Source organism: Mustela nigripes, chromosome 1 (assembly GCF_022355385.1).
Source record: "Mustela nigripes isolate SB6536 chromosome 1, MUSNIG.SB6536, whole genome shotgun sequence".
In the NCBI taxonomy this organism is placed as follows: Eukaryota; Metazoa; Chordata; class Mammalia; order Carnivora; family Mustelidae; genus Mustela; species Mustela nigripes.
In genome coordinates, this window is record NC_081557.1 from 200,345,790 (window position 1) to 200,361,281 (window position 15,492).

The following is a 15,492-nucleotide window of genomic DNA, read 5'->3' on the forward strand; positions in this document are numbered from 1 at the left end:
CTGCAGTTGTAGCCCATCCCTCTCTGGTAAGGGCAAATACCCCTGCCCTGCCTCCAAGATGGGTGACAGTACATAATCTCTCCAGGCAACAGGTGCCTCCTTTAGGACTTGTCCTACCTCCAGGCTACTAGGTCTTGAATTAGGATTAAAAAACTGTAATTCGGGTTAAGGAAAACTAAGCTGGAGAGGTGCTGGGCCTGCAGAGAAGAACAGAGTCTACCCCAAAGGAGCTGCAATAATTGGCCAGCAAGGACTGGGAGGAGCTAGAGGAGTACATGAGACAGGAATTAGGGTGAAGATCAAGAGTCAGATCATAAACTAGGGGAGAATTTAATAGCACCCACATTGGGTCCTTAGGTTGGTGGATAAGAGCTATCTTAATAGGATTTAACACCCTGGTTGGGCTCCTGGGAGATGGTATGTACTTGCTACCAGGATGGCTTCTAGAAGCATGGAAAAAGCAATGGTTAATTCTGAGCAGGGTTGAAGTGTGACCATATTATTATGACAGAGTGTGGAAGAAAGGATTAAAAGTTGAAGGAAGTGGATATGCTGGAATGGATTATCTTTGGTTGGACAATCTACAGACGATTATGTTTCATAGGAGTAGGCCCACCAGACAAACCATCTAACAAAGCCATAAAGACATGTAATGATGAGAGAGGCACAAGGGCCGCTAAGTAATTGAGTAGTAACTGTAGGCTTCTGGTGACAATAGAAACAAACTATTACAAAGTTTAGCTTGCTGATGGTTATGGGTGGTAAGAACCTCAACACAGTGTCTGAGTGGCAGTGCCTAATTGCCAAAAGTCAGGGGATCATAATTACCATTATGACTATGAAGGTGAGAATGGCTAGCTATTAGGGGAGGGGGATCTGACCTGCAGAGAGTTAGGGAGAAGGTTAATAAAAGAGACCATCTTAGGGGCAAAATTAACTGGGTAGTAAGTAAGAGGACTACTCAGTTTATACCATTAGACAACATGAAGGATGGATAACACAGAGGCTAAAGGATAGTCATCCAATAAAAATCTGTCATCCATGGCTCAGTTGGTCAGCACAATGCCTGGTGAGCCTTCTGGGTTCTGGAGGCAGCAGATATTTCACATCTAAGGATAGTGTTCTGATCGATTTACCAGATGATGCAACAGGCTGCCTGTTTTGAGTAGGGTCCACTGCAGGGAAGAGCTCTGTACCAAGTCTAGATCACTGTGGCAACAGCCCTGCTTTCTGGGTCTAGGGTAGATGCTACTATATTGGAGATCACCATGGGGAAAAGGTGTCTTGTGGCATATGTGGCAAGCTGCAGTAGGAGAATCAAAATACTGCTTCCCTGGGGTTCTAAAGGAAGTTCATGTCATCTGTATTTACAGACTTAGACACCTCCTGGGCTTCAACTTAGCAAAGTGGGTGTAGTTACACCACAGCAAAATGTCACTGTCAGCAATAGATGAATACATTCTTGCTTTATGAGGCAGGTCAGACCAGCCATTCTAGAAAGACCTGCATGGCCTTGTCCAACATCATCAGTACCGAGGGCTGATGGAGTGTTCAGTTTATTGAGATGAGACACCACCTAACATTATGTCGGGTCGGGGTATCATCTTTAAAGAAAAGGAGGGGCAGGAATAGGCCTTGTAACCATGGGATCCAAGGGTATCACATATCCTGCTCCCCAGAAACTTCTTCCCTGAAGATATGTTGTCATGGTGTGCTGAAGACACTGAGGCAGCAGCTCTCAGGCAATACTCTGCAAGGATTTTATATCATCCTTCAAGTCGCAGATTCTCACTGAATCAAAGACACTTCTATTCCATTATGTTCCCAATAGATGATCCATGTGTGATGGGTTGGATAGAGTACCCTTTTTGGCTTTTTATATAAAGAAACCAGGAGGTGTGAGAAGAGATCAGCTTGCGCAGAGATGAGTGACTCTTCATCAGGAGGGAGTAGGGCTGTCCTTATGTGATGGTGAAATGAATATGTGTGGAATCCAGATGATTCACATGGGTTTTCTAGGTGTTCCTTTGCCCACTTGTGATCATAAATGGACATGGTTAACCACCCCAGCCTATGAAGGGCATGCTGACTAGATCTCTGGGGGATGATGGTCTGGATTAAGCCACTGAAATGAGCAGAGATAGTAGTAGGCAGCCCCTAGGGTCGGCACCACTGTACAGCTGCCTTGGCGGGATCCAGCTCCCGCCCCCACCCCCGAGCAAAGCATGCATCTGATGCCGGAGCAACTGGTTTGGCTATTTGGGCTTAGTCTGACCCAATTGTGACAAATGGCTATGAGGCTAATATCTCTGTACAGAACCTAGGATTGACACTTAATATGGGGCAAATATATTTTTCTCCTCTTCATTTGGTCATGGTTAGGCAAACTCTTCACTGGGATATTGTAATGATGTGTGCAAGGGTGACCTTTCTGAGCCACCTACAAGCTTCTGCTCATGCAGTATGTATTACTTCATTTCAGAACTTCATTTCAGAACATGAATAGACCATAGAGCTTCCACACTTGTGCTTTTTTTTTTTTTTTTTTTTAAAGATTTTATTTATTTGTCAGAGACAGAGGGAGAGAGAGCGAGCGAGCACAGGCAGACAGAGAGGCAGGCAGAGGCAGAGGGAGAAGCAGGCTCTCTGCCGAGCAAGGAGCCTGATGTGGGACTCCATCCCAGGACCCTGGGATCATGACCTGAGCCGAAGGCAGCTGCTTAACCAACTGAGCCACCCAGGCGTCCCACACACTTGTGCTTTAACCAGGATGATCCTGGTTACTTTTCCTAATGGGAACAATTCAGAGGATGTAAGTTGATACATTAAATCCTTAATCATATTTTGTGGAGTCAGTACAATGGTAAATTAGACACACTGAAGCATTTTTAAATAAGGGATCAGAGTTAAAACAGTGTTTCTGATAAAGAATCTTTGTGGGAAGGTAAGATAATATGCTTACTGCAATATGTTAATTTTCCTGTAGTGCATTGAGAAGCCTAGCCACAAGTCTCTCCAGACTCAGTTCTTTCTCCTCCACTCCAGACATCTACAGGCTCCTTCTGGGTCTCCTCTCTGCAGTTACTTGTAAATTCACTCAAGGCAGTAGGTTGGGGCAATTGGAAGGCTCATCTTGTTTCTTATCTTAGGGATCACCATCCCCTTCATTAGTGTCCTGTGTCTTAAAAACTATGTGTGTCCTGTGTCCTGTGTCTTAAAAACTGTAATTTCATGTATTTTGTCCTCCCTGCTCCCCCCCCCCCCCCCACGCTTTTATTTTTCCAGGTGGGAGAGTAAATCTGGTTTCCACTACTCCAGTCAGGCTGATGTGAAGTAACAAATTCTGTAGAGCTCTCTCTTCTCTGTCATATTATTTTCCATCCATGTTTGGAAGGATTCTTAATGTCCGTATTCTTAGTAATTTTTTTTAAAGGTTATAAGGATTTGTTTTTCTTTTTAGTGTTCCAGAATTTATTGCTTATGCACCACACCCAGTGCTCCATGTAATACTTGCCCTCCAAAAAATCCCCACCACCAGGATCACCCAACCCCCCAACCCCTTCCCCTCCAAAACCCTCAGTTTGTTTCTCAGAATCCTCAGTCTCTAATGGTTCATCTCCCCCTCCAATTTCCCCCAACTCACTCCTCTCCATCTCCCCATGTCCTCCATGTTATTTGTTATGCTCCACAAATAAGCGAAACCATATGATAATTGACTCTCCCTTCTTGACTTATTTCACTTAGCATAATCTTTTCCAGTCCTGTCCATGTTGATACAAAAGTTGGGTACTCAGTATTTTTAATCTGCCAAGGAAAGAAGGGATGACCAAAATCTAGTTGTAGTATCGTATCTATTCGTAACTCTGTTGACTTAGTTATATTAGTAATCTTGCCTTTAAACAAATCTTGTCAGTGGTCTTCCATCTGCAAAATAAGAATAATTCTTACCACTAACTTTGTATTTGGTGATATCAGTCGTAAAAATTACATTCATTGCAGGTTTGACATAAGTCCATGTTTTATTTGTCAGGAGAAATCATGACAATGAGTAATTGTTTTTTTTTCCTCAGAGATCATTTTGTTGGTTTTTGTTTGTTTGTTTGTTTGTTTTGTTTTCCTCAGAGATCATTTTACAGTGAAAAACTGGCAGCATAGTTTTTGCCTTCACAAATACTTTAACATAAGGCTGCCAGCATCTTTCCCTTATACATAAGGGAAAATATTTTGATGACCTCTGGTAAAAACAGACTGTGTGGTTAAATGATAGGTATGTAGTCAGGTCCCCAGTTATAGTTTGAGTTGCTTCTTGAACACAGGCTTCACACAATGTGACCAGTGATCCTACTCCCAAGGACCCTGCTTCATACTACCCTTGTCTTAAAGCCAGAGTTCCGATTTCTGATTTTGAGTTAAAAGGAAAAAAAGATTGTTAACTTAAATTAAGTTTTAATAAACAAAACTAATAACAGAAACATCCCTAATTAGATTCTGGAGTGGAAGCAAGAAACCACCCAGAGACAAAGAACAAAAATGATCCCTTCAGGACTTTATTTTGGGCTTTTGTACACATGTGACCACATGGAACTAGACACAAATTTAAAAGGTAGATAAATATATAATATTTAGCAATTTAGATCAAGTTACATGTACAGTCTTCAGTATTAATAATTATACTGTTTTTTAGGAAATACAATTACTAATCATTGTCAGGTCTCTCAGTTTCCTGGTAACAGTGCTTCCGGTTAAAACGTCAAAGAACATTTTTCTACAACACAGCTCCATCTTTGCTGAGTATCATCATACCAAAACAATTAATGGGATTCTCTTTTATTCAGGGCTTTAAATGTGAGTTTATTTCCTATCCACCTGTACTCACTCACACACACATTAATGTAATGTTTACCTAAGGTTTCCAAGTATCTCAGTGGGCATTTATACTTGCAGATCCAGTCCAAGATCTGCATACCCTGAACTTAACTTGCCAAGAGCTGTGTATGTTGTTAAGGCTAACACCTGGAAACTGTGTTTAGAATCTGTCAATTACCAAGATTCCCCTAAATAATTTCTTACTACGAGCCTGATTTCCTTAAATAAAACATATAAAGTAAATTCCATAAAACTATTAGGGAATATCTGAAATGCCATTAGATTTGTTGGGGCCATTTAGTCAAGAAAATATAAAAACCATGAAGTTAAGCTAGCTGTCTTAAAATTATACTTAAAAAAAAAAAAAGACTACACTAGAAATTGTTTCATAAATTTCATCAACTTCAAATGCTTTTGCAGTTTACAGTGGTGTGTCACATATTAGTTCCTTGCAGCCTTTTTCATTTTGACCTTCATTTGTATCGGGTAACAGGGTTTTCAGGGGTGTGGATCATGGCTATATAATTCACAGTGGGAAAATATCCATCAATAAGATCAAATTCATACAACAAAGCCTAGTGAACACAATTGTCTTGATTTGAACATGAGCAAAATTCTCCCCAATACAACCATGATGCCCAGCTTCCAGAGGCACGTAGGCAAACTTCTTTCCTGATGCTGGATTGTCCTGTAAGGAGCAATCAAGATTAAAATCCAGATGTTCTACCCAGGAGTGTTTCAGTCTTTGGTTGACAGACGGAGTAACACACGCCTGATGTCCTGGGGGAATGGCATACCCTGCCACAGTTTGAGGAGTTTTGGCCATTCTCATCATGGTCATTATAGGATGTCAAAGTCTTAATGTTTCCTTTATACAGAGTCCAAGGAAATTTAAATCCCTCAGCTCATCATAAATTAAAGGAGGCAGATCGTTACAGACTGTTTTCTGTTCTAAATAAGTGTTTTTTTTGTTTGTTTGTTTTTCCTTAAAGCGCTTGTCTCTGACCAAAATGAAGCACATCCAGGCATTAGTGGTTGAGGCTGTATGTTGCCCTGCCAGGAACAGTTCAGTCAGCAAGCCTGCTACCTCATCATTTGTCAAAGGACACCCATCTTTGTAAGTAGAATCTAGTAAAGTTTCGAGAGTGTCATCAATTTCTTTTACTGACTATCTGCATTTCCAGATTGCTTTACAGAAAATATTCTTGATCTTTCAATGACCTTTGTCCCCGTATGTGAAATAAGACAAAGGGAGCCAACCTGGCACCAGCCAAGCCACGTGGGTAACACCTGCATTCAAATCTGCATATAGCGGTGCCACTCTCTCACTGAGTTGACTTCTGCTTTCCTTTCCATTTAACAATGGCTGGCTGTTAAAATGATGAGCTCGGAGCTTCAAACAAATTTTTTTCTCCACTTTATCCCCAACTTGGAAAGGATTCTTTTGTTTCCTTTTCAGTTATGTAAATGTGTTGTCTAATGTGGGCCATATTAAGGCCACTTTTTTTAAACATTTTCTTCTGCTCCAAAAAATAAATAAATAAATAAAAATAAAGAAAGAAAGGGGAAAAAAAAAAAAAACTGGATTAGGCCCATCCTATGCAGCTCCCTTCCCAAATACAGGTGTTGTCAGATGACTGTGGACATTGTTGGCATTCAGGTCTTCATATTTACCAGTAAGAAATAGTGCAGCAGCAGCGCCCAGAAGGTAAGTAAATGTCTTGCCCTCCAGGGTAAAACTACAGGTTCATACTTCTCATGCATTTCCTAGAGATTCATTTGGACTTTTCCCAAATCCTATGGCATATCCAAGGAATGGAACTGGAGAGAAAATGTATGGTGGACACTTCTTCATGGCTGGCAGGGGAGCCAGGAGGCTGAAGGCGAGGCAGAGCAGTCGACTAGGCCACGTGTCAAGATGCTGGCGATTGCTGCTGGTCACCTACCCCACAGACTGCCCTAGCACCGGCTGCCTGCAGGAAACCCAGCACTACCATCATGACCCTGCAGCAGGTAATAATGGTTTATGTGAGGACGCTGGAGCCTGAGGTGCCCCCATCCTCCCAATTAATGCAGCCAGAGAAAATAGCAGATGGGGGTCTAGAGACAGCCTGGACCCCTGGGTCTCCTGATCTTTGATTTAAAAAAAAAAAAAAAAAGACTTTTAAAAGTTACACTTCCATATTCAGAGAAGAAAATTCCTAAGGCTAATTTGGTGAGATTCCTGTAGTTTTGATGGATCTTTCGGGGAGCATTTTTTTCTTATTTCTGTACCTTAAAAAAGTTAAGCTCTATGGCTCTGCGGTGTCTGAGAGGAAGGGATAAATAGAAGACGAACTCTCTCTAGATCCTCAGTGGGTTTCAATGTTAGAAAGAACCCTAAGTCGCTCTGGTTCTTTACCCTATTCAGGAGTCTTCATAGATCCCTGGCTAAGTTTATCCAGACTATTTAAGTTCTGTGCTCTTCTCCTTCTCCTTCTGCCTCTCTTCTTCCTCTTCTCCCTCCCCTTCCTCCTCCTCCTCCTCTTAGAACTGCATATAGGTTTGTCTGTATCTTAACAGGAAATGAATATGATCATATACAATAAAGTTTGTTAACTTAATCATATGTACCTGACTCATGGCTGAATCTTTAGATTTTTGGCAGCATTAAAAATCTTAGTGTGGGGGTGCCTGGGTGGCTCAGTGGGTTAAAGCCTCTGCCTTTGGCTCAGGTCATGATCCCTGGGTCCTGGGATCAAGCCCTATATCGGACTTTCTGCTCAGCAGAGAGCCTGCTTCCTCCTCTCTCTCTCTGCCTGCCTCTCTGTCTACTTATGATCTCTCTCTCTGTCAACTAAATAAATAAAATATTAAAAAAAAAATCTTAGTGTGGTAGGCAGGATAATGGCTTTCCAGAGATGTCAATGTCTTAGTCCCAGGAATTTGAATATGTTATGCTACATTGCAAGGGTGACTTGAAGTAGCAAAGGGAATTAAGCATGCTAACCAGCTGATTTTAAAATTGAGTATTTTGGATTATCTGGATGGGTCTAATGCGATCAGAAATGCTCTTAACATTGGAAGGGAGAGGCAGAGGAAGAGGTCACAGTGCTTTGGTGGGAAAAGGACTCCAGTCTCCCTTGCCGGCTTTGAGTAACAGGAAGGGGACCCCGAGCCAGGGAATGCAGGCAGCCTCCTGAAGCCAGACATGGCAAGGGGACGGATTCTCCCCTGGAGCCTTTGGAAAGGAAGGTTACCCCCCCCGCCCAATGCCTCAATCTTTGCGCAGGGAGATCTGCATCAGACTCCTAACCTACAGAACTGCAAGATAATAAATTTGCATTGCTTTAAGCCACTAAATTTGTGATTTGTTATAGCAGCAGCAGAAAACTCACTGACTGAGTTCTCTCTGAAACCTCACTTTCGCCTGTTTCATGTGATCACAGGATCAAATGTGTTCACATAGAAGAGTTATTATTGCCAAACAAAATGTAAATGCTCCCAGAGTTGACTGTGAAGTAGTAATTAGCTAATTTATGAGTTAAGTGTGGACATTTATAGCAATACAACACCTCAAAAAAAAAATTAGAGGGTTGCCTGGATGGCTCAGCTGGTTAAGCATCTGCCTTTGGCTCAGGTCATGATCTGGGAATCCTGGGATTGAGTCCTGCATCCGGCTCTCTGCTCAGCGGAGAGCCTGCTTCTCCCTCTGCCTCTGCCTGCTGTTCCCCCTGCTTGTGCTCTCTTCTCTCAAATAAATAAAATCTAAAAAAAAAAAAATAAAAAGAAAAGAAAAAGGAAAAGTAGAGTTGGAAATCAGGAAGTCCTCCACAACATTAGCACATTTTCTGCAAGTGTTTATGTTCATGAAACTTAAAACTGACTCATGGAACACTCTACTCTTTGGAATGCTGTACAAGGCCGCAACGAAAAAAAAGAAGAAAAACCAAAAAAAGTTAAATTGTTGATACTGGCAGTCACCATGGCTGTTATATTTGGTTTCTAGAGTTTTTTATTCAGTACTGCCAAGAGCTTTTTGTAGACGAAGGACTGTCATTAATGAAATCTCAAAATGAACTCAATCTAAACATTGGAGAAGAAAGATTTCCTTACTTAAGAATTTCCCTGGGCTGGTATGTGTGAGAATCACACTTGAGTGAATACAGACAGTGTGCAGAGAGAAGAAATGCTCTGGGACTACTTTTCATATTTGAGAATATGAGAGGTCCTGAGAATATAATTGTGGCCTCCCACGAGTCCATGGGATCTACCAGTTGGAGGGCAGACCTCTTTTTGTGCAAAACCTATGAGCTAAGCACAGATATAAAAGACAGTAAAAATAGCCACAGACTCTAAATAGCTCATGCAACTGTACAGAGAAAAATAGTTTTACATTATTGATGCCAGAAATGACAAACTAGAGTGGAATCAAAATTATAAATATTCTGGTACACACACACATAATGCTGTTTTAAAAAGTGAGATTTACATGTTACCCATGTAATAAATTTGTGAGTTGGTATCTTGTGTATTATACAAAGTTAGTATAGAGGGTTCTTTGTTTACTTGATTCTAATCTTTGATATCCAGTTTTTCTCCAGCTCTGAGAGAAGAAAGCGTTTTAGAAACACAAGGCAAGTAGGGCTCTCATAGTCTGTAGGGTTCTGACTGTTAAGGGTGTGGTGCAACTGCCCTTAGAGGGCCATGAGGTACTGGATGAGCTCATTGAATTATCTTACTTGGCTCATGGAATCTCCATGTTTAAAAGGAAATGTTTTATTTAATGCCTCTAGACAATTACTAAAAAATAGTGTTATTGAAGCTTTATTGTCCTGGAGACTTTTTGTTGGATAAAAGAAAAGTTTAAAGAAAATATTTTTTTTTTCCTCTAGAATTTCAGTCTAGTATGCGGCCCAGGCCTCTGAACCCAGCTTTGAACTTGAGTCTAAAGAAAACGTTTGATCTTCTTTGTCTTTCAACTTGACAAAATGTCTGTCTTCTTTGAAATCCACGTTTTGTTTTATGTGTGCTTGTCAATGTGTTTTAGAAATGAAAAGCTCTTGGAGGTAAGGTATGAGTCTTTTTGTTTAACCTTTGAACGTCCTCCTAAGTGCCACTCTACTAGGTCGACATTCCAAAAATATTGCTCATTAAAATGCTCATTCTCCCTGTAGTGGTTTGGAATGGTAGTAGGTGTTGGATTTAGCTTTTAAATACAAAAACATTTCATTTCTTCAACAAATATTCTTGAGGCCCTTCTGCATGGCAATAATTAAAGTGCTTTGAAGGATGAACTCACATAGGCTATAATATGATCAAGTTGTGTGGTTGATACATAAGAAACTTAAAAAGTGATTCATGGGTTAGAAAAAATATATATTCTCTTACCGGGACAAGAAAACCTAACTTGTTGCCACATGATATTACTCAGTGAAATGACCAAGCCATACCAGATTCTAGCCCTATAATAGCTACCCTTCTCTGAATGAAATAAAGATGCAGAGAAAAAAGCAAAGTTATATCTTATTAAGCAGGTGGGGGTTTTGCTTTAATTCTGTGCAGAACCCTAGTGACCTAGACTGAACCCTGTGAGAAATTCTTTCCTACACACTCCTGGCCTGAAATGCCATTCAGTGTCTCTCTTCCATAAAGTAGGGTGTGTGGACAGGCAGGGCGGGTGAAGAAAAGACGAAATAGAAACCAAATGGTCATAATAGAGAAAAATATAGGGAAGAAATATCTTTTATTAAAATGTGTCCCATGAGTCTACATAGAGTAACAAGGATAGCCCAGGCCTTGTTCTAAATGATCTTCTCCAACTCAAAGATTAACTTTTATTAGGAGGCCTCTGATGTTGCCTTCATATTTTGGAAATAAATTAGAAGTATGACTGTTTTTATTTTAGATCAAAAAACTTGTTCATCGGCTTTCTGCCTTGGCAGGAAACCTATTTCAGCTGAAGACTCACCATTAGAGGGAATATATTAGCTGCTAAGATAGCCATTAATAAGTAAGGATATAATCATGTGTAGTTCAAGTAAATGCACTTGCATAAGACTTTGGACTACCTCTTGAATAATAAGGCATCACTGATAAAATCAGAGACTTTTTTTTTTCCTCCCTGGCATTTGTCATTTACTCAATTTTCATTTAAAAAAAGGCACTTATTTTGGCTGGCCTTCAGAGAATTTCTGATTCCCCAGCTTGCCGATGTCTTTTAATGCCAGAGTGCAACACTGCCTGTGACCTTCATCTATATTTCAACCGTAGGCTAAGTCTAGAAATAGACATCAGAGCATACTGCTATGTTAGCAAACTCCATCACAGAGACACCATTTTTTTTTTTTTAAGATTTTATTTATTTGACAGATAGAGATCACAAGTAGGAGAGATGCAGGCAGAGAGAGAGAGAGGAGGAAGCAGGCTCCCTGCTGATGCGGCACTCGATCCTAGGACCCTGGGATCATGACCTGAGCTGAAAGCAGAGGCTTTAACCCACTGAGCCACCCAGGCGTCCCTGGAGACACCATTTTTAAGGATAACTGAAAAGTTTTGTTCTTAACGCTATGGGAAAATAAAGAAAGCCAACATGACTGCGTCAGACGGTGAGAAAGACGCATTACCCATGAGAAGAGGAACTGGATCCCCAGGGCTCTCTGGTCCAATACTGGGGTGGTCCTGGGGGAACCTTAAAGTCTAAGGCAGAAATGATTGGTGGAGTGGCAACCACACATGCAGCTTTTCACGGTGGGAGCAGATACTCCAAAGTATCTAAGAGAATATTAGAGTATGTGATGTCACCCCCCTCATCCCTTCTTTACTGCCAGTCTGGCTTTTACCCTTCCATTGTGCCCATTTCTCAGAGACTACTTTGAATGAGTAGTGATCACCAGTGACCACCAACACTGTCCCCAATGCTGTCAGCTCCTTTGTATTCTTAGCCTATCTTCAGTATTTTACACTGATGGCTACTGGTCATTTTCCTCAAATGTTTATCCTTTGGTTTCCATCATATCCCACTCTTCCAGTTTTCCTCTTGCCTCCCTGACCATCCCTTCTCCTTTCCCCCTTCCCGACCATTGCTTCCCAGTGAGAAGATCAAAAGAAAAAGTATTTAAAATTTGTTTTGGCCACTGAAAAATACACACTTTGAGGGATATAGATAAACTAGCTAAATATAAGCTTACTTGTTAATTTGATTGTCCATAGTAACATTCACACATTCATAGAATAATATGCAATGGAGAGATATTAATTTTTCCATTCTCACATTTCATGAAATAACTCTATGCAAAATCTTATATGTGTCCTTCAGTGTCAGTCTCTGTATTCAGTAGAGCCATTTCCCAGTCCTTAAATATAGTTTCCCTGAATACATCCATTTAAGATGAAGCCTTTTGGAATTTTGAATGATAATGTCACCGGAAGTGTTATTATCCTGTTAGGGACATTGGTACAAAATTATTTGCACAGCATCAGGACAGCAGTTTTTTCATTTGTCTTGTAGATGCCTATTTATGATCTCTGCAATGTAATCACTCTCTTTCTTTAAATAATTGCAATAGGTTTGCTTATAAGGATATCTAATACTTATAATTGTGAGGTCCTGCCTTCTGGAATAATTAAATAGGTATTTTATTTCTAAGGCCTGTGTTTTATGAAAGGTGGCTTCCATCAACATATACAGCTAGCATTAATTGAAGCCCTTTGTGTCTGGACAAAACATCAATTTTCCTAAATATTACTTTGGTTTTCAAATAGAGTTATCTGCTAACCTGAGTTTTTGGTTTCCTTAAGATTTGTTTGTTGTCACTTTGCACAGAAATTGTGTTGATTTATGGCTTAAAAATACAATTAATTTAATATGTTGTGTTACATTATAATGCCTTTTGTCCCTTAAAGTTCGGCTTTTAAATCTCTTCATTCTATTTATAAATATAACAAATGTTAGCAATCTCTTTTAAGGAGTTTTTGAAATTTTTTTTTCTGTTTTTAAGCTTAATAGTTAATAAAATATCTTCAAATATTTTAAACAGCCTTTATAGATTTAATCTTTGGGGTGCCTGAGTGACTCAGTTGTTAAGTGTTTGCCTTCAGCTCAGATCATGATCCCAGAGTCCTGGGATCGAGGCCCGCTTTGGGATCCCTGCTGAGCAGGAAGCCTGCTTCTCACTCTCCCACTTCCCCTGATTGTGTTCCCTCTCTCTCTCTGTTTCTCTCTGTCAAATAAATAAATAAAATCTTTAAAAAAAAAAGAAATAAATTTAATTTATTTAATTTCATTTTGTACTACTTTCATTATGCGGCTTTAAAAGACAAACATTCCCAGGTACTAAAAATGTTGTATAAATCTAACAAAACAAACTTATACATATGATGAAATACTAGTTTCAAATATTCCAATACTGTAATGTAGTAAAATGCAAACTCCAAATCCCAAAATATAAATTAGCTCTGGATTTTAAATTGTCAACTCAAATAGGTCAAATTTTTATAATCATTACAACCACAGCATATCACATATGCAGAAACTTTATTTTTTTTTAAGAATTATTTATTCGTCCTACAGAGAGAAAGAGAGAGAGGAAGGAGAGAAGCAGAGGGAGGGGGGAGAGAGCATCTCAAGCAGACTCATGTGCACACAGAGCCCAGCACATGCTCCATCCACAGCTTCAAGACGGAGCTGAAATCAAGAGTTGGTGACTTAACTGCCCTGCAGATTCCTTCTTTTTATATATATATACAAATTTAAAAAAATGTGTGTATATATATATGTATATATACTTATATACATATTTTATATATATGTATATATACACATTTTTAAATTTGTTTATTTGATATATGTGTATATATATACATTTGAAATATATATATATATTATATATACGTATATATATACGTACATATACGTATATATGTATATATATACGTATATAAACATATATACGTATATATACACACACATATATATATTTTTTAAAAATTTGTTTATTTGACAGAGATCACAAGTAGGCGGAGAGGCAGGCAGAGAGAGAGGGGGAAGCAGGCTCCCTGCTGAGCAGAGAGCCCGATGTGGGACTCGATCCCAGGACCCTGAGATCATGACCTGAGCTGAAGGCAGAGGCTTAACCCACTGAACCACCCAGGCGCCCCCACAGATTCCTTCTTAAAAAGAAAAACAGCAATACTCCAGTCTTGGTTCTCTAATCTTCTTAAACTTAGTCTTATATCTTATTGGAATTGAAAAGTAAGTGTTTATTTAGGAAGATAGTTAACTGAGGTCATTTACTGTAAACCCATTTAATATGTCTGGGTTTTATGAGATGACTAAAGTCAATTTATTATTTTTTGTAAATGTTTATTGTCACTTACTGTCATCAGGATATAATGCAAACAAGTGTCAGGCTAGATTCTACCCACTCCAATGTCTTTAGTGAAAAATCACATCACAGTAATGTTACCTGTTCTGTAAGTCTCTTGAAGTCATAGCCCTATTCTCTGTGACATTCAACAGCCTTTTACAGCAAGGCTGACCTAAGGCAAATTCAGCAATATGCTTGTATCAGGATTTGGCTTATCATAGATTCTAACAACCATGAATCTTCAGAATCAGCAACTGGACAGATGATTCTGGGATTGAGTCTAGGGTGCTATACCTAAATATATAGGTTACAGGACTCTGGATTTTCATTCAACCAAATGTTGGGAAAATGTCTTTATAAAATTCTGAACAATCTAAAGAATATTCTAAACAGCTCTATACTTTTCCTGCATATCACCAATTTTTGCCAATGAAAGGCTTATTTCTTACATGCATCAGCCCAGCTTATCAAAGCCCAGCTATTGCTAAGAGCTAAACAAAGTTGAAGTACAGTTATTAGCCACCCCAAGAATGTGAACTTTCCAATTAAATGATGGATAACCTCATTTGAAATGTAAATTCCTGATATAGGCCTCTCCTAGATAGAGACTGGACCTAACATAAATTTATATTACACTGGTTATATTCAACAATTTAAAATAAATTATAGGGGCACCTGGGTGGCTCAGTTGGTTAAGTAAGCATCTGCCTTTGGCTCAGGTCACAATCCTAGGGTCCTGGGATCAAGCCCTGTAATGGGTTCCCTGCTCAGCGGGGAAACTGCTTCTCCCTCTTTGTCTGCCACTACCCTCTTCTTGTGCTCTCTTCCTCTCAAATAAATAAATAAATAAATGAATCTTAAAGAAATTATAAATACTCATTAAGGAAGTCAGTTACCATCCTAATTAATTGAGTTTATGTGCATTCCAGCCATGCAGCTGACTGTCAGTCACTAAATGGGATATACTGACCTTCATTTATAGCTGCTATCTCAATGACTCTCTTAGTCGAAGCAGATACATAGCTTTGTTCTTTTGATTCATGTTTTATATGCTGCACAACTCTTTTTTGTTCTCATGGATGTTAGCATGCCCTTTTTGGCCGGATCACTTGACTGGATTTTCCATTTTAGCACTCTTTGGGATCATAAGGAATGCAAGTACCTTTCTGTTTAACTTTAAAGATCTTTCAATTTGATACAATCCTTTGTTCTTACATGCATCTCAGGATTCTCGAACTCTTATGGATATTTCTATTAATTCTACACATTCCTCATGGCT

General features: G+C 39.5%; 1 pseudogene; it reads right to left on the minus strand.

The window, feature by feature from the left end:
- Positions 1 to 5,327: 5,327 nt before the first annotated feature.
- On the minus strand, positions 5,328 to 6,866 carry LOC132014871 (lanosterol 14-alpha demethylase-like; annotated as a pseudogene).
- Positions 6,867 to 15,492: the final 8,626 nt, after the last annotated feature.